Genomic DNA, 20,652 nt, shown 5'->3' on the forward strand with positions numbered 1-20,652 from the left:
ACCTTGTGATCCGCCCGCCTCGGCCTCCCAAAGTGCTGGGATTACAGGCTTGAGCCACCGCACCCGGCCGAAAATTTTGCTTTTAAATATGGGAGATATTGAGCATAATATTTAATTTTTTTTTTTTTTTTTCTGAGACAGAGTCTCACTCTGTCACCCAGGCTGGAATGCAGTGGTACGATCCCAGCTCACTGCAACCTCTGCCTCCCAGGTCCAAGTGATTCTCCTGCCTTGGCCTCCCAAGTAGTTGGGATTACAGGCATGCACCATCATGCCTGGCTAATTTTGTATTTTTAGTAGAGATGGGGTTTCAGCATGTTAGCCAGGCTGGTCTCGAACTCCCAACCTCAGGTTATCTGCCCGCCTCAGCCTCCCAAAGTGCTGGAATTACAGGTGTGAGCCACTGTGCCTAGCCAAAATTTAATTTTCAAGTGGCCAGTAGTTACTCCAATCAAGCCAAAAATAATTAGTATCATTTTCCAGCCCAAGTTGCAGAATGACAGAACAGAGAAGGCATCTCAGAAGAATTTTTTTTTTTTAATCAGTGAACACTTTATTGAATGCAAAACAAGATTTAGCATCTTTGCCTTTGTTGTACACAGCTGAAGCGGAAACCCAGGGAGGTGAGGACTGCATGGTTTTCCTTGGCTTGGGAAGCGTGCACCCTCCAGTCCTCTTGTGTTGTGGGAAGATCAGCCCATGTTCTGTCAGCTGCCATAGCCCCTAGGATGGGTGCCCTTCCAGTCATCCCACTCCTGAGCTCTGTAGAGTGTTAGTTCATCATTCTCTTCCTCCTTTTCTTCTTGATCTTCCTGTTGCTGAGCTGCTTTTCTGAATTCCTCTGGTGTTGCCTTGGCTATTCCCTGATCTGCTAATGCTCCATATTTCCGATGTTGCTCATACCAGTCACTCACTGTCATAGTTGCCAGACTTGGATAACCAGCTCCAAATACTTTGGCTTGGGCCATGTTCCGAGTGAGAATGAAGGGTTTCACTGGAGGTCCCTCCTGGCGAGATGAGTTAGAAGTTGATGCCTCTCTTGAAGAGTCTCTTTCTCTCAGGATCTTTATTTCCTGGTCAGTGCTCTCAATCTCTTCTAAGCTGATATCAATCCACCTCTGAAGGCGAAGAAGATAATATTCACGAACACGCTCATCATCTGCTTGACCACTTTCCACAGCAGATTTCATTGCAGACAGCCTATGCTCCAACTCCTTCTTCTGCTTGTGTCTCTCTCTTAGCTTGTCTTTGAGACGCCATAGCAATGAGGCTAGGATAAGCCATGGAGGAATTAGCAGTGTGATTTTCAGCTGAGTTCTTGGTTTTGGGCAGCTCAAACTCTGCCACATGACATCAATGGCACAGTTAAGTAGTTTATAGTGTTCTCGAGCCCACTGCAAATGATCTAGACGCTTGCTGGGCTTGACTTGTTTCATGGTGAGGGCTCCTTGAAACACTGGCACCAACAGGTACTTCAGGTCGGTGGAAGCAATTGCTTCCAAATCTTCATTTTAGCTGAACAAGTCGAGCTGCAATAATATTTCGGCAGCCTTCTCAAGGAAGTCCAGGCCCTTGAACACCTTCTCCTGGACTGTCCGGGAACCGGCAGGTTCAGTCACTACTTCTGCATCATGCAGAAGCTGTTTGCTGGTTTCGAACAGCTCGGGGAGCTGTGGCAGCAGTAACTCGTCTTCAGCAGCCATCTTGGAGAGGGATGAACAAGAAATTATTTTTAAAGGAAAACTTTCAAAGTGAAAAGAGAAATATATCTTCTCCTGGGAGTACTAAAAGAAAACCTCAACTTAGATGAGTTATCTCACATTTTCCAAACAAAAATAATCACCTTTGGGCCAAGAAGAGGTGTGGAAAGTTTCAAACAGTTTTTATAAAGGAGGTACAACTGAAAAGGGGTTTTAACACAACCACCTCTCCCACAGGCTTATTAGATCCTGATCACCTAAGAGTTTCTTGTAAGCACTTCTGTCAAATGGATGAAATGATCCCAGAAGGCTATCTCTGACAAAAAGGAAGGCACAGCGGAAATGTCACTGTGTAAGAGTGCCAATGGGCACAGATGTGGTTATCATCTTCCACTAATCATCTAAGAACAAAGCATCTTTTGGTCCTTTTGGAGGCTAAATGGGATAGTTACTAAGTGGGAAGGATGTGCTTTCCTAATATAGCAGCATAATAATTATTCTAAAATATTTTAACCCTGGCTGGGCGCAGTGACTCACACCTGTAATCCTAGCACTTTGGGAGGCCAAGGCGGGCGGATCACAAGGTCAAGAGATGGAGACCATCGTGGTCAACACAGTGAAACCCCATCTCTACTAAAAATACAAAGAATTAGCCGGGTGTGGTGGCAGGCGCCTGTAGTCCCAGCTACTCAGGAGGCTGAGGCAGGAGATTCGCTTGAACCCAGGAGGCAGAGGATGCAGTGAGCCGAGATCATGCCACTGCACGCCAGCCTGGGCGACATAGTGAGACTCTGTCTCAAAGAAAAAAAAGGGCAGGGGTTGCCAGACATGGCACCTCACATCTGTAATCCCAGCACTTTGGGAGGCCAAGGTGGGCGGATCAAGACCATCCTGGCCAACATGGTGAAACCTCATCTCTACTAAAAATACAAAAAGTAGCTGGGTGTGGTGGCGCACACCTGTAATCCCAGCTACTAGGGTAGCTGAGGCAGGAGAATCACTTGAACCTGGGAGGTGGAGGTTGCAGTGAGCTGAGATTGCACCGCTGTACTCCAGCCTGGTGACAGAGCAAGATTTCATCTCAAAAAAGAAAAAAAAAAGTATAAAAACCTCAACAATTATAATTTATCTGATCTTATTATGTAAAGGGGCTCTTGAGAACAGCTAGTTTATCTCAATATGGTATATTCAGAATAGTCAAATAAAGTTTTTTGGTTTTTTTTGAGACACGATCTCACTGTTGCCCAGGCTGCAGTGCGGTGGTGCATTCCTCAGCCTCCTGAGTAGCTAGGGCCACAGACACGTGCCCCCATGCCCAGCTGATTTTTTAATTTTATGTAGAGATGGGGTCTTCCTGTGTTGCCGAGGCTGGTCTCAAATTTCTGGGCTCAAGGGATCCTCCTGCCTCAGCCTCCCAAAGTGCTGGGATTACAGGTGTGAGCCACCACAACCAGCCACTGCCCTGATCTTTCAAAGCACTGGGATTACAGGTGATCTTTAATTTAGTGATAGTATTTCCCTTCAGAGCAGAGATCAGGCTTGTTTACTTTCCTGTATAATAAAGTTAATGTCTCCAGAGCAAAGACCTTGCAGGTTTAAAAGTTGTCATTCAAAACTAATGGGAGTTCTGTGGCGCCTCTGGCCTGGCCTTCCCTTTCTTGTCTGACTTGAGAAACCAACTGAGTTCCTGTTTCTAGTAGGTTAGCTCCCACCGCCCGGGAGGAATCAGGAACTGTGCAGCCCCTGCCAGCTATCCTTGAATCCCATCCAGGTCAGTTCTAGATTCTAAACTGAATTTTTTTCATGATAATTGTCAAAACAGTGAGGAAACATTTTTTAAAGAAGCCCTAAAAAAAAAAAAAGTCATTGACCCTTCCTAAACAATTCTCTTAATATATATATTCTAAGACTTTTTAATGTACATACTATATTAGAAATCCCGTTCTCTTGGTAGATTTCTCATTGAGGGCACAAACATTTATTTCCATCTCCTGTGTAACTATTCATAAACTTAAAGATGATTACTGGAGCAACTTTCACCTTTCTCAGGTTAAATAAGCACTGTGCCTTTAACCTTTCCACATAAATTCTGTTTTCTAATTTTGTTGTTGTTGTTGTTGTTGTTTCGCTGTTTTGTGTTTTCTAATTTTTAATCCTTTGGTTAATCATGCCTCTGGATTTTTTCCCATTTTCTTCATCTCTTGAATTTAGAGCCCAGGATCGGATACAATACCCTAGTAAGGGGTTAATTCCCATTGCATAGATTTTTGAGACCTGCCACAGACTAGTTGAGGACAGATACTGTTTTATACTTTTCTAGTATCAGTAACTTTCTAGCACATGTAGGTGCTCAGTAAGTTCTTACCGATTGATTGGTGTATCCCAGAATTGTTTTTGAGTTGTAAATCACAGTACCGCTTTGCTGATTCATGTTTAATGTTTGCTTCACTATAAAAATTGTAAAGTAAAAAACAGCAAGAAACTCTACAAATGGTGAACAATGGCCATAAATCATAGAACCATCTTTGTTTTTGTGAGAAGTATTCTTTTTTTTTTTTTTTGAGAGGGAGTCTCGCTCTGTTGCCCAGGCTGGATGCAGTGGCGCGATCTCGGCTCGCTGCAAGCTCCGCCTCCCGGGTTCAGGCCATTCTCTTGTCTCAGCCTCCCGAGTAGCTGGGACTACAGGCGCCGGCAACCACGCCCGGCTAAGTTGTTTTTTTTTTTTTTTTTTTTTTTTTTTGAGACGGAGTCTCGCTCTGTCGCCCAGGCTGGAGTGCAGTGGCCGGATCTCAGCTCACTGCAAGCTTCGCCTCCCGGGTTTACGCCATTCTCCTGCCTCAACCTCCGGAGTAGCTGGGACTACAGGCGCCCGCCATCTCGACCGGCTAGTTTTTTGTATTTTTTAGTAGAGATGGGGTTTCACCGTGTTAGCCAGGATGGTCTTGATCTCCTGACCTCATGATCCGCCCGCCTCGGCCTCCCAAAGTGCTGGGATTATAGGCGTGAGCCACCGCGCCCAGCGTGAGAAGTATTCTTACTTAAATTAGCAGTCTTTCTATTCCTGACCACCTATCCTAAAGGAATCATCATCAATAATGCCATCTCTGCATACAAAATATATTCTTTAATGATGACTCTTAGCTGAGTTAGCATTTTCACTTTTCCTTTTTCTATTCTTTTTTTTTTTTTTTTTTTTTTTTTTTTGAGACAGAGTCTCGCTTTGTCACGCAGGCTGGAGTGCAGTGGCGCGATCTCTGCTCACTGCAAACTCCGCCTCCCTGGTTCACGCCATTCTCCTGCCTCAGCCTCCTGAGTAGCGGGGACTACCCGCGCCCACCACCACGCCCGGCAAATTTTTTTTTTTTTTTTTAGTAGAGACAGTGTTTCTCCATGTTAGCCAGGATGGTCTTGATCTCCTGACCTAGTGATCTGCCCGCCTCAGCCTCCCAAAGTGCTGGGATTACAGGCATGAGCCACCGTGCCCAGCCTATTCTTATTTTTTTTTTTTAGCACCACTTGCTTTTGAAGCATTTTTACTTTTTGTATTTCCTTCTTTCTAGAGTTACTATGGTAGGCTGCATCTAAAATGGCTCCTAAGTACCGTACCTTCTGGTTTTCACATCCTTGTGTAATTTCCTCCTCTTGTGCATGGGCTGGACCTAATGACCTGTTTCAAAAGAATAAAATATGGCAAAGTGACAGAATGTCACTTCTGAGATTAGGTTACAAAAGACTGACTTTCATCTTCCTCTCACTCTCTCTTGCTCTCTCACTTGCTCATTCCAACAAAGGAAATTGCCATGTTGCGAACTGCCCAAAGGATAGGTCCATGTGGCAGAAAAAAGGAGGGTAGCCTCTAGTCCACAGCCAGTGAGGAAAGGAGGCCCTGAGTCCAACACCCTGATAGGGACTAAGTCCTACCAACATCAACACCTAGTCAAGCCTTAAGATGACTGCAGCACCCGCTCAACACCTTTTATATAGCCTTATGAGAAACCCAGAGCCAAGAGACCCAAGTAGCATTTGCCTAGCTTCCTTACTCATAGACTCTGTAAGAAAATAATTGTTTATTGCTTTAAGGCACCAAGTTTGGGAGTAATTTTTCATACAGCAAGAGATAACTAATACAGATTCTGTTTGATAAATATTAACTTATACCTAACTCAGATTTCACTCAAAGAAATTAATATGCATGTGAGAAGATACATTCTTTACCCAGCCAAGGAAGGTATTGCCTAGGAAAAACTTAGATAGTTGCCAACTGATTGTATCATAATCTCACTTCTGAGTTTAGAAATTAATATTAAAGGACTATAGTTTCCAGTCAGACTTTTCCATTTAAAAACCATGAGGTTCTATTTTTACAAGTCATAGGTACTTAATTAGTTCTCTACTATTCTGTAAAATAATACACTCCTAGTTCTGTGATAACTCTGGTCAATTCTGGAAATAAGTATTCTTCAGTACAAATTACCAGAGACTGTGGATTTGAATGTATCTATCTGTTTCATTAAGCAGGCTCCATTTTGTGAAACTCAGCTGGAAAACAGACAGTCAACCTGACAATTCTCATAAATAGTTAATTTAATAAATTTTGTTTGTTTTTTGTATAGGGTCTTACTCTGTTGCCCAGGCTGGAGTGCAGTGGCACAATGATGTGTCACTGCAGCCTCAGCCTCCCGACTAGCTGGGACTGCAGATGCACACCACCATGCCCAGCTAATTTTTTAAATTTTTTTGTAGAGACAGAGTTTCACGAAGTTGCCCAGGCTGGTCTCAAACTCCTGGGCTCAAGTCGTTTGCCCACCCCAGCCTCCCAAAGTGCTAGGATTACAGGTGTGAGCCACCACACGTGGCTAATTTTTTTTTTTTTTTTTTTTTTAGACAGAGTTTCCCTCTGTCACCAGGTTGGAGTTTAGTGGCACGATCTTGGCTCCCTGCAACCTCCGCCTCCCGAGTTCAAGTGATTCTCCTACCTCAGCCTCCTGAATAGCTGGAATTACAGGCACGCACCACCACACCCAGCTAATTTTTGTATTTTTAGTAGAGACAGGGTTTCGCCATGTTGGCCAGGATGGTCTTGATCTCTTGACCTTGTGATCCACCCACCACCGCCTCCCAAAGTGCTGGGATTACAGGCATGAGCCACCACGCCCAGCCTAATTTTTTATTTTTTGTAAAGATGGGGTCTCTGTTGCCCGGGCTGGTCTCAAACTCCAGGGCTCAAGTCTTGGCCTCCCAAAGTGCTGAGATTACAGGCATGAGCCACTGTGCCTAACCAAAAAATTATTCTTAAGCTGGTGAGTACATACATAAATGTTTATTATTTTTAAATCTATATATATGTTTTATACAGCCTTTGTTATGTGTAATACATTTCATAAGAAAGGTTTTAAAAAAACAAGCTTTCTGACTTGTTCTGATATTTAAGATTTTGGTAAAAAGTTTTAAGTTTTAAAGAGTGCATGTGGGCTGGTCCGAGTGCAGTGGTGTTTATGACTAATTGATCACAACCAGTTACAGATTTCTTTGTTCTTTTTCTACTCGCACTGCTTCACTTGACTACCTTTAGTAAATAAATAGAGTACATATGGTAGTTAACCAAAAAAAGAGTGTTTTCTAAGCTTCCATTAAGTCTATCATATACTATCATTAATTCCCCTAAGACTGTGTCAAGTTACCTATTTACTGAAAATCAGTTGCTCAGATCCTCCAAAGTTCATTAATCCTTTAGTTTTGGATGATAAAGAGTGAAAAAACAAACGTTAAAGAGAAGCCCACAGAACCAGAGAAAAAAAGAAGTTGCCTCCTTTCTCATCCTGATGTCCTTTTTCAAATGTTTAGTCAGACCCCAAGCGCTACCTTTGACCCTGGTATTACAAGTCCCACTCTGCCTTTACTACTCATCTCTGAACTTTTAATATCTAATTACAATATTCAATGAACTGATATTACATGCCATCATTTTTAAGTTTGGAATTAGATTAAACTTGGAACTATATTGACAAATCTGGTTTGTTTTAGAACTTAATACCACTTAGAACTTTTGTTTATTATGTTTTGTAAATTAAATGCCATTTTTTACCTTTTAAAATTATCTTCCTATTTTTTATTCATTCAGCAAATATTTACATACCTATAGTAAAAGTATAGTAAAAGTATATAAACCTGATATATAGTAATATATCCACAAATGTCCAGGATAGAAATGCAGCAGTGAACAGGCAAGCCTGTGGTCTTTAAATAGATTACCAACTGTAATGTTGTTTGACATTATGTTTTTAAATAACGCATAACCTATTGTTACAGGGAGTTATATGTACCTATATATTACTATATATCTTCCAATATAGGCTTGTAATAAAGTCAGTATACTCACGCTCTCTTTTCTAAGCATGTCTTAACAGGTTAAACCACACAACTGTGATATTTGTATATTATATAATTAACATCTTAAATAACAGCTTTGAAATTTCTTAGTGATAGATTGCACTGCACTAAAATTTGAGACAGGGCTGGGCATGGTAGCTCACCCCTATAATCCCAGCACTTTGGGAGGCCGAGGTGGGTGGATCACCTGAGGTCAGGAGTTTGAGACAAGCCTGGCCAACATGACAAAACCCCATCTCTACTAAAAATATAAAAATTAGCCTGGCATGGTGGCACACACCTGTAATCCCAGCTACTCAGGAGGCTGAGGCAGGAGAATCACTTGAACCAGGGGTGGAGGTTGCAGTGAGCTGAGATTGCACCACTGCCCTCCAGCCCGGATGGCAGAGCGAGACTGTCTCAAAAAATAAATAAATAAAAATTGGGCAGATACACTTAGTATCATACACATTAAAACAGGAAAGGATTAACCCTCATCACACATATACTCAAATCAAAGTTAATGACACTTGGTTTTCTTTTTCTTTGTTTTAGTAAAAATTACAATTAAAGAAAGAAACTATCTTTGAGAACGTGAACTTTCAGTCTATGGATATTTAATGAAAATAATGATATTAGTTGTCACCTTTGAAGAAGGGAGGATTCAGGGAAGAAAGATGAGTACCATCCATCTGTATTAGATTGCTTAATTGAAGATATTTAGCAAAAGCACACTGGAGACTAATAGAACTGTCCAAAGGTTTTTCTCCTCTTTGATCTATGTATTGTGTCTCACATGACACTAGTGTGACACACCACCTCAAACACAAACTTGCGCTTTCCATTCAAATACCAAACTGGCCAAGTAGGGTGGATAAAGTGCTGTGTCTCCTTCCTGGTACAGTGTGCCAGCAAGGAAAGTCTGTTAGATCACTTCCTGCATCTTCAAAACAAAACAAGTCTTCACGTAAGAGATATTACCACCCCTAGAAAAGTTCCACCCATCAAAATAGGAAATCCTCATCTGTTGCTTACAGCAGTGTCACAAAGGCCTTAAAAATGATTAAATACCTTGACTAAAGAGTTCAGTTTCTAAAAACTTAAGAAAATAATCAGATATTTGCAGAATGATTTATGTATGATGATTTACTACAGTGTTGTTTTATAATGGTAGTAAATTGGAAACCACCTAAACGTCCAGTAGCTGGAGATTGATTAGGTATAGGACATCCATATCCACACCAGCCTGGGTGACAGAGTGAAACTTTGCCTTAACAAAATATAAACAAAAAGTAGACAGCTGCAACTGTGGATGGCCAAAGGTCTGGCAGTGATAGGAACAGCTACTTCAATAAAGAGAACAGAAAACTGAAAGCTGTTAATTACACGTTTTCCATTCTGTGCTTTGCTTTCCAGGAAGTCATATGTTCATTAGACTCCTTTTTATTTAAAAACTGGATAATACTTCTTTCCCACCTTATAGTTATCTCCCAAAATACAGTCAACACAATGCTGTGCTTTGGCTACTTTGGCTAAGAATAATCCCAAATCAGCATTTTGAACCAACAGTATCAGACCAGATCAAGAGAGGTAGACTGATGTGTTCTAGCTCTCTGTTATGACCGAGCAGGAAGTTTCCGAGCAAACCTCCACTTCTCAGGAAGTTTACGTCAAACTTAGTATTTACATCCTGTTGAATATAGTCTTATTTTTTTTCAATTCTAGATACTATTTGAATTAAAATGTTTGAGTAATCTGTCCTCAAATTTTTTTTTAACTCTCAATAGACTATATCTGTTCTAAGTGACACATGGAATACCTCCATGACTAATAATGATAAAAGTTAAAGATTGTTTTTAGAATTAAGTACCTATAATTATAACTATTTATATCCCTATACATCATCTCTTATTCATTTGATCTCTCAAGTAGGTCCTTGTTGACTATGTTCTGATTAATTCATTATGCAGTTAATATACTATATGCAAACAAATAAAACCCTCAGTGGAGCATCCTGATATTTCTCTCCAGGACTTACCGTGGGAAAGGTGACAGGATGCTGGGTCTGATGCTTCTAGCAGCTGGCTGTATGACTTTGGCTAAGGCCCTTAACCTGCAGTTTTCTCACCTGAAAATAAGAGGGATGGGTTAAGTGATCTTTAGTATATCTTCTGTGATTGTACTATGCACGAGTGCCAATCTTTATCTTACATACAGTAAAGTCATACTTTATTATATTTGTTTGTTTGTCTTTTGAGACAGGGTCTTACTGTTTCACCAGGCTGGAATGCAGTGGTACAATCATGACTCACTGCAGACTCAACCTCCCAGGCTTAAGCAATCCTCCCACCTCAGCCTACCAAGTAGTGGGGACCACAGGTTCATGCCAGCTAATTTTTTTTTTTAAGAGACGATGTCACCTTGTTGCCCAAGCTGATCTCAAACTCCTGGGCTCAAGCAATCCTCCTGCCTCTGCCTACCAAAGTGCTAGAATTAGAGGCTTGAGCCACTGCTCCTGGTCTCATACTTCATAAATTTAAAAAAAAAGACATATTCTAAGTATAAGCCACAGGACAAAAACTGTGCATCTTCGTAGATGTGCTAGTTAGGATTATGGTTGCAAGTAATAGAAATCTGAATGGATCTTGATTTCTTTTAGATAACAAGGTGAATGTATTTTAAACACATAAAGAGTCTCACAGAACCCAAGGACACAAATTGAACTGGACATAAGAAGCCAGGAAGGTGAATGTCAAAGAGACTCTATCTCATGTGTCCTCCTCTGTTTGTACATCAGCTTCATTCCACCTTCTCTCTGTCCATCAAGTTCTTCTGCTTCCCCGAACCACAAGGTGGAAAACAGAACGTGCTGGCAGCTCTTCAGTTTACAAATTATAGTGTGGACACATGAAGAGAGATGGCTGTTTCTCAGTCCAAACGCCATGTCCCAGGAAAAGGCTCCAACCGGCCCACATTGGGGCAGATGTCCATCCCAGGGCTTATCAGCTGTCATCTATAGTTGGGACAGCTTCTATTGAAAATGATTTTCACTTCAATTCTGAGGAGTAGGCAGGAAAGAGAAATTTTTAGAAGGAGGATATAAGTAGAAAATCTAGGCTGGGGCCGGGCACGGTGGCTCATGCCTGTAATCCCAGCACTTTCGGAGGCCGAGGCCGGCAGATCACAAGGTCAGGAGTTCGAGACCAGCCTGACCAACATGGTGAAACCCCATCTCTGCTAAAAACAGAAAAATTAGCTGGACGTGGTGGCACGTGCCTATAATCCCAGCTACTCGGGAGGCTGAGGCAGGAGAATCACTTGAACCCATGAGGCAGAGGTTGCACTGAGCTGAGATCACACCACTGTACTCCAGCTGGGGCAACAGAGGACAGAGCGAGGCTCCATTTCCAAAAAAAAAAAGAAAGAAAGAAAGAAAGAGAGAGAGAGAGAGGGAGGGAGGGAGGGAGGAAGGAAGGAAGGAGAAAGAAAGAAAAGAAAAGAAAAGAAAGAAAGAAAGAAAGAAAGAAAGAAAGAAAGAAAGAAAGAAAGAAAGAAAGAAAGAAAGAAAGAAAGAAAGAAAGAAAGAAAGAGAAAGAAAGAAAAAGAGAAAGAAAGAAAAAAGAAAGAAAAAGAAAGGAAGGAAGGAAGGGAAAGAAAGAAGAAAAAGAAAGAAGGAAGGAAGAAAGAAAGAAAGAAAAGAAAGAAAGAAGGAAGGAAGGAAGGAAGGAAGGAAGGAAGGAAGGAAGGAAGGAAGGAAGGAAGGAAGGAAGGAAGGAAGGAAGGAAGGAGAGAAAATCTAGGCTGGGTGCAGTGGCTCACGTCTGTAATCCCAGCACTTTGGGAGGCCAAGGCAGGTGGATCACGAGGTCAGGAGATCAAGATGATCCTGGCTAACACAGTGAAACCCAGTCTCTACTGAAAATACAAAAAATTAGCTGGGCGTGGTGGCATGTGCCTTTAGTCCCAGCTACTTTGGAGGCTGAGGGAGGAGAATGGCTTGAACCTGGGAGGCAGAGATTGCAGTGAGCCAAGATCGTGCCACTGCACTCCAGCCTGGGCAACAGAGCCAGACTCCATCTCAAAAAAAAAAAAAGAAAAGAAAAGAAAAAACAAGAAAATCTAATTGGGGTTCACACACTAAAATATCAGTGTTGATAGTATTTTTAAATTTTGAAATAATTGTAGATTCACAGGAAGTTGAAAAATTAGTGCAGAGAGGTTCTCTGTACCCTTCACCCAGTTTCTCCTAATGGTCAGGTCTTACATAACTATTGTGCAATATCAGTTGTAAATTTTTTATTGAGACAGTTGATTTTCATATTATTTCCCTTTTATTATAGCACATGTGCCTCACTCTTTATGGTAAACATTTTACTGAAAAACATACAGAAAAGTGGACAAATCTTAACTGCACAGCTCAATGAATTTCCATGACGTAAATATACCCATGTGATAATCCAGCTCAAGAAACAGAAAATCACTACCACCCCAGAAGACTGCCTCATACTACCATCTTTTAAGAGTGAATCACGGCCGGTCGCGGTGGCTCAAGCCTGTAATCCCAGCACTTTGGGAGGCCGAGACGGGCGGATCACGAGGTCAGGAGTTCGAGATCATCCTGGCTAACACGGTGAAACCCCGTCTCTACTAAAAAATACAAAAAGCTAGCCGGGCGAGGTGGCGGGCGCCTGTAGTCCCAGCTACTCCGGAGGCTAAGGCAGGAGAATGGGGTAAACCTGGGAGGCGGAGCTTGCAGTGAGCTGAGATCCGGCCACTGCACTCCAGCCTGGGTGACAGAGCAAGACTCTGTCTCAAAAAAAAAAAAAAAAAAAAAAAAAAGAGTGAATCACACATTGGTGTACTCTTTGTATCTGGCCTCTTTTCTTTCTTCTTTCTTTCCTTCCTTTCTTCCTTCCTTCCTTCCTTTTTCTTTCTTTCTTTTTTTCTTTCTTTTTCTTTCTTTTCTCTCTCTCTCTCTCTCTCTCTCTTCTTTTTTTTTTTTTTTTTTTTTTGAGATGGAGTCTCACTCTGTCGTCCAGGCTGGAGTACAGTGGCGCGATCTCGGCCCACTGCAAGCTCCGCCTCCCGGGTTCACGCCATTCTCCTGCCTCAGCCTCCTGACGGAGTTTCACGGTGTTAGCCAGGATAGTCTCGATCTCCTGACCTCGTGATCCGCCCGTCTCTGCCTCCCAAAGTGCTGGGATTACAGGCGTGAGCCACCACACCCGGCTTCTTTCTTTCTTTTTTAATTTTTGTTGTTGTTGTTGTTTGAGAGGGAGTCTCATTCTGTCACCCAGGCTGGAATGCATGTTGCAATCTCGGCTCACTGTAACCTCCGCCTCCCGGGTTAAAGCAATTCTCCTGCCTCAGCCTCCTGAGTAACTGGGACTACAGGCATGCGCCACCGCGCCTGGTTGATTTTTGTATTTTTAGTAGAGACAGGGTTTCGCCATGTTGGCCAGGCTGGCCTCAAACTTCTGACCGAAGGTGATCCACCCACTTCAGCCTCCCAAAGTGCTGGGATTACAGGCGTGAGCCACTTCGCCTGGCCTGTTTCCAATCTTTGTTCAACATTATGTTTGTGAAGTTAATCTGTGTTGTTTTATATAATTATAGTTCACTCATTCTTTCATGGGCTTAAATCTTTTTACAATAAAATTTTAAGAGAATAAAATTGTAAAAAAAGTTTAAGCTCATGACATGCAATAAACTGTACAATTTGATGTGTTTTGACATGTATACACCTGTATCAGTAACGCAATCAAGATCATGAATATATTTACTTCCTCAAAATAGTCCAAGAATGTTTTGTTTAGTTTTGTTTTGGTTTTGTTGTTTGAGACGGAGTCTCGCTCTGTTTTCCAGGCTGGAGTGCAGTGAGTGATCCCAGCTCACTGCAACCTCTGCCTCCCGGTTCAAGTGATTCTCCTGCCTCAGCCTCCTGAGTAGCTGGGTCTACAAGCGCGTGCCACCACGCCCGGCTAATTTTTTGTATTTTTAGTTAAGACGGGCTTTCACTGTGTTAGCCAGGATGGTATTGATCTCCTGACCTCATGATACGCCCACCTCAGCCTCCCAAAGTGCTGGGATTACAGGCGTGAGCCACCGTGCCCGGCCAACTTATTTTCTACAAAAAACAAATCCAAAATTGAGCAAAATTGACCATGAAGAATTCTGATGACAAAATTGCAAGTGCTTTTGTGCAGCAAACTACATAGAGGCTTTTAAACTCCAAATGGGATAAAGTTAAAGATTTTTTTCCTTAAATTGTCCTTTTTCAAAATTTTATTAAATATTATGTTCTTTTTTCTTTTTATTATTTATACTATCTTTTTGAGACAGAGTCTCGCTCTGTTGCCCACGCTGGAGTGCAGTGGTGTGATCATGGCTCACTGTAGCCTCAACCTCCTGGGCTCAAGTGATCCTCCCCTCAACACCCCCAGCAGCTGGGTCCACAAGTGTGCCACCACACCCAGCTAATTTTTAAAATTTCTTATAGAGACAGGGCCTCCCTATGCTGTCCAAAGTGGTTTCAAACTACTGGACTAAATCAATCCACTGGCCTCAGCCTCCCAAAGTGTTGGGATTAGAGGCATGAGCCACTGCACCTGACCCAAATACTATGTTCTTAACAAGAAAAATGAGACTTAATAATATCTGGACATGAAGCCAGGCATGGTGGCTCACACCTGTAACCCCAGCACTTTGGGAGGCCGGGGCAGGAGGATCATGAGGTCAGGAGATCAAGACCATCCTAGCTAACACGGTGAAACCCCATCTCTACTACAAATACAAAATATTAGCCAGGTGTGGTGGTGGGCACCTGTAGTCCCAGCTACTCGGGAGGCTGAGGCAGGAGAATGGTGTGAACCTGGGAGGCGGAGCTTGCAGTGAGCCGAGATTGCGCCACTGCACTCCAGCCTGGGCAACAGAATGAGACTCTGTCTCGAAAAATAATAATAATAATAATATAATATCCGGACATAGATGCATGTCTTCAGCCATCTCTTTCAAGAGTAGGCTGAGCCCAGTGAAGTGATAAATAATAAATGTGAATTAAAACTACAGGGAGCCACCTACCATTATGGTTTAGAGTGCAAGCACTAGAGTTAGGTAGTTTGGAGTCGTAGCTCTAATATTTGCTGGATGAGTAACTTTGGAAAATCTTGTTATCCTCCTTTGCCTCCATTTCTTCATCTATAGAATGAAGATAGGCCGGGTGCTGTGGCTCAAGCCTGTAATCCCAGCACTTTGGGAGGCCAAGGCAGGCGGATCGTGAGGTCAGGAGATCGAGACCATCCTGACTAACACTGTGAAACCCTGTCTCTACTAAAAAATAGAAAAAATTAGCCAGGCATGGTGGTGGGCGCCTGTAGTCCCAGCTACTCAGGAGACTGAGGCAGGAGGATGCTGTGAACCTGGAAAGCGGAGCTGGCAGTGAGCCAAGATCATGCCACTATACTCCAGCCTGGGCAACAGAGTGAGACTCCATCTCAAAAAAATAAAATAAAATAAAATGAAGATAAAGTATCTACTGCATAGGGTTGTTGTAAAGATTAAAAGATAATACAAGTAAATATCTTTTTTTTTTTCATTTTAAACAAGAAGTTTATTTAAACAAAACACTTGAAGGAAAAACTATGATTTTTTTTTTCAGAGTAATTTATCCCTACTTCAAGACAGATTGCCCTGTGTGTAACAGGTGCATACATAAAGGTTATAAAATTGTCCTTGGTTTAACAAGAATAAATGAAAAACATTAAAATTCTCCAATTGAACAAGGTATACAAGGATTTTTATGTTGTTTTGTTAAAACAGTGAGAGCAAAATAACTTACTGGAATATAAAGATAAGAGCTAAATCAGCATGCCACTAATGGAGAAAGCGAGTATTTTCACAGAATCAGTATTTTTTCCCATCCCACTTCCACTTGATGTCAATCAAAACATACCATTGCTATTTAGTTTAAAAAATGCAATATGGGTCGGGCGTGGTGGCTCACTCCTGTAATCCCAGCACTTTGGGAGGCCAAGGTGGGTGGATCACCTGAGGTCAGGAGTTCGAGACCAGCCTGACCAATATGGTGAAACCCTGTCTCTACTAAAAATGCAAAAATTAGCCGGTTGTGGTGGGTGCCTGTAGTCCTAGCTACTCAGGAGGCGAAGACAGGAGAATTGCTTGAACCTGGTAGGCGGAAGTAGCAGTGAGCCGAGATCGCGCCACTGCACTCCAACCTGGGTGACAGAGCAAGACTCCATCTCAAAAAAATAAATAAATAAATAATGCAATACGTGTATCCACATATACCAATTACTTTATGTACAATAAAAAAATGGGAACTGGAGTAAAGAAGCAGTTTCCGTTTTCAGTAGACACCTCCTATCTGCTGGTGGAACACATCAATTATATCTACAGCCTCCATTTCCACCTGTGCAGGTGTGGCTGTTTCATTGATTGGCTGACTGTCAAATGGGAATCTGATCTGCCTCATTAACAATGCCTTGGGCTTTTCCTCGGCCATGGCAAATGCCAGAGTCTTCTCAGCTGCCGCTTCACAAAAGAGGTACCAGCTCCTCACTGAACGAACACACAGTGCAGCACCAGGAGTGACAGAAGAAGGAGGCAGCAGCAGTGGTTGAGGGATAGGGTGCATGCACGTCCAAGTACAGTTCTTAAAATGGTGATGGCATACAACATATGCTCAATAAATACCTGATTTTTTTAAAAAGACAATGACTATGGAAAACTCTTGATCATTAACCCAAAAGGAGAGTCTAGTTTCCAGGAAGCATTTGTTTGTATACACTATTTTACCCAAGGATACACTTTTTTCCCCGTGGCAGCGTGACTCATCTTAGTCTCTAATTTTTGACCTGGTAAGACATCTTTTTTAGTCTCTTAATTTCTGGCTCACTTGGCCCTGACTTGATGTGAATGTTCTTCCTGACATTCTAGTGACTGATTCTCAGCAAACCACAACCCCTTTTTGGTTCCTACCCTGTCTTCTCTGTGTTGGCAACTGGACTCACCTATTCTTCAGGACTTTCAGGAATGCACACTCTGGTAGCTCTCTATTGACTTTACTGCTCATTCATTCTAACAGAGCAATGTTCCAGTTCTGACTTAAGTTCCAGAAGAACTTCTGTGGTTCTAGCAAGTTGTTATTACGAGGTGTTGAGGCCAGGCATGGATGTTCTTGCCTGAAATCCCAGCATTTTAGGAGGATCTCTTGAGGCTAGGAGTTCAAGACCAGCCTGGACAACACAAGAAGAACCCCTCTCTACAAAAAATACAGGTGCACACCACCATGCTCATGCCACCGTGCCCGCTACTTAGGAAGGTCAGGTGAGGTGATTGCTTAAGCCCAGGAGTTCAAGGCTGCAGTGAGCTATGATCACACCATTCCACTCCAACAGAGTGAGACCCTGTTTCTAGGGAGGAAAAAAAGAGTATTGGATTCATTGTCCTATCTAGAATGAAAGTTTTTCATTCTAAATTAGCATAACCATCATGAACTACCTACCTTCCTAGCACTGACTGACCACCCCACCATTTTCCCCTTTAGTGAATAAAAAAAAAAAAAAAAAAAAAGGTGTTGAAATTGAGCAAGGAAGAGGGGCCTTATATGTATTTGTGCTTCTCTAAATCTTATTGAATATGATGCCCAAAAATATGCCATTAAGACTGTACTTTCAGGGATCATTTCTACAGTTCGTTACAAACGTATGCGATTACTAGCTTGATAGGTCATACTTTAATACTTTTTCTTTCTAATAAATAGGTATGCTTTCTAAAATTTAGCTAAGTTATGGGCAAATCTGTATTCTCTTACCCAAATCAGATAATAGACTAGACAGTAAGCCCACAAAACCATAAACCAGGCACCACCATTCACTTGGTAGGCAGTACCTGAGTTATAAATACAGTGACTCACAGAAAATAATAAATTTTCATTAGGCTGGCCTCCCCCAAGTTAAATCTGTGACATGAAACAACCATTTTAAAGTGGTGTCTAGGCAGGACATAGTGGCTTACATCTGTAATCCTAACACTTTGGGAGGCTGAGACGGGCAGATCACCTGAAGTCCAGGGATTCAAGATCAGCCTGGCCAACATGGTGAAACCCTACCTCTACTGAAAATACAAAAATTAGCCAGGCGTGGTGGTGGGCCCCTGTAATCCCAGCTACTTGGGAGGCTGAGGCAGGAGAATTGCTTGTGCCTGGGAGGCAGAGGCTGCAGTGAACCAAAACTGTGTCACTGCACTCCAGCCTAGGTGACCCAGTGAGACTCTGTCTCAAAAAAAAAAAAAAAAAAAAAAAAAGTGGTGTCCAAGGACCAATACAATGTATGTTGAGAAAAGAAAAAGTGTCAATATTGATTACAAAGATAAAAAATGGAAAAAAAAAAAAACTATAGAAAAAAATGGCCGTAAAAGGGATAACCTTCTGTGGAAGATGTATACAAACTATAACCTCATCAAAAAATAACATTTACATAGCACTTCACAATATACTTTTCTTAAACTCTACCTCATTTGTTCCTTGTAACAGTATTCTAATGTTGGTGCTATTATTGTTCCTATTTTTAAAATGAGGAAATTACCGCCAGGCATAATGGCTCACTCGTGTAATCCCAGCACTTTGGGAGACCCAGGCGGGCAGATCATCTGAGGTCAGGAGTTTGAGACCAGCCTGGCCAACATGGCAAAACCCCGTCTCTACTAAAAACACAAAAATTAGCTGGGCATGGTGGCGTGCGCCTGTAATCCCAGCTACCCAGGAGTCTGAGGCAGGAGAATCACTTGAACCCAGGAGGCAGAGGTTGCAGTGAGCTGAGACCACGCCATTGCACTCACTCCAGCCTGGGCGACGAGAGCGAAACTCCATCTCAAAAAAAAAAAAAAAAACATGGGGAGACACAGTGAGTGTGAAAGGTTAGATAACTTGTCTGTGTTCACCCACTTAAAAACAGGCAGAACCAGGACACAATTACACTTGCCCTGATTCCAAGTCCTGGACTTTTCCCATGATATCATGCTGCCTCACCTAGTACATGGGACACAGTTTTAAATGCGTAGAAGAACTTAACTAGATAGGCTTGTAAATCTTCATTTTGAGGAATCTTCAAGAAGCACATATGTCTTACATAATTTTAACCAATCTGGCAGCAGATTTTTAGGCATAATAATCTTTTGAGGTTCTTTTCTGCTCTTTCATTTTCAGTTACTGTCAGACTACTCCCCAGTACTGCTTATGACTTATGATATCTACCCCAGCTGCATATGGTAAATTTTAATGTTATATATATTTTACCACAATTTTTATTTATTTATTTATTTATTTTTGAGACAGAGTCTCACTGTGTTGCCCAGGCTGGAGTGCAGTGGCCGGATCTCAGCTCACTGCAAGCTCCGCCTCCTGGGTTCACGCCATTCTCCCACCTCAGCCTCCCGAGTAGCTGGGACTACAGGCGCCCGCCACCACGTCCGGCTAATTGTTTTGTATTTTTAGTAGAGACGGGGTTTTACCATGTTAGCCAGGATGGTCTTGATCTCCTGACCTCGTGATCCACCCGCCTCGGCCTCCCAAAGTGCTGGGATTACAGGCTTGAGCCACCGCGCCCGGCCATTACCACATTTTAAAAACTAAATTGAAAAAAAAAATTTTTAGTGAAACAGGGTCTCTTTGTTACCCAAGGCTGGAGTGCAGCGGCACAATCATGGCTCACTACAGCCTCCTGGGCTCAAGTGATCTTCTTACTTGAGCCTCCTAAGTAGCTGGGACCATAGGCACATGCCACCAAGCCCAGCTATTTTTGAAAATTTTTTGTAGAGAGGAAGTCTCTCTATGTTGCCTACGCTGATCTTGAACTCCTGTGCTCAGGTGATCTTCCTGCCTTAGCCTCTCTAAGTGCTGGGATTACAGGTGCAAGCCACCATGCCGATAATTTTTATAATATACATATGTTATTTTATTATTTGCATTATTATTATTATTATCATTGTTAAGACAGAGTCTCATTCTGTCACCCAGGCTGGAGTGCAGTGGCGCAATCTTGGTTCACTGCCACCTCTGCCTCCCGGTTCAAGCAATTCTCCTGCCTCAGCCTCCCAAGTATCTGGGATTACAGGCACTGCCACCACACCTGGCTAATTTTTGTATTTTTAGTAGAGACAGGGTTTTACCATGTTGGCCAGGCTGGTCTCAAACTCCTGACCTCAAGTGATCCACCCGCCTCAGCCTCCCAAAGTGTATTTTTTTTTAAGCAAGGTCTCATTTTGTCACCCAGGCTGGAGTACAGTGGCATGATCTTGACTCACTACAGCCTCAACCTCCTGGGTTTAAGTGATCCTCCTGCCTTTTTACCCCACCCCACCCCCTGACCCAAGTAGCTGGAACTACAGGCCTGCACCACCCTGCCTGGCTAATTTTTGTATTTTTTGTAGAGAAGGGTTTTCACCATGTTGGCCAGGCTGGTCTCAAACTCCTGAACTCAAGCAATCCGCTCACCTTGTCCTTAGAAAGTGCTGGGATTACAGGCGTAAGCCACTGTGCCCAGCCTAAAAAGATAATTTTAAAAGC

The 20,652-nt window shown here is 42.4% G+C and overlaps 1 pseudogene; it reads right to left on the reverse strand.

The window, feature by feature from the left end:
• Positions 1-692: 692 nt before the first annotated feature.
• On the reverse strand, positions 693-1,703 carry LOC104673363 (annotated as a pseudogene).
• Between the last annotated feature and the right edge of the window lie 18,949 nt (positions 1,704-20,652).

Source organism: Rhinopithecus roxellana, chromosome 5 (assembly GCF_007565055.1).
Source record: "Rhinopithecus roxellana isolate Shanxi Qingling chromosome 5, ASM756505v1, whole genome shotgun sequence".
Taxonomy (NCBI): Eukaryota; Metazoa; Chordata; class Mammalia; order Primates; family Cercopithecidae; genus Rhinopithecus; species Rhinopithecus roxellana.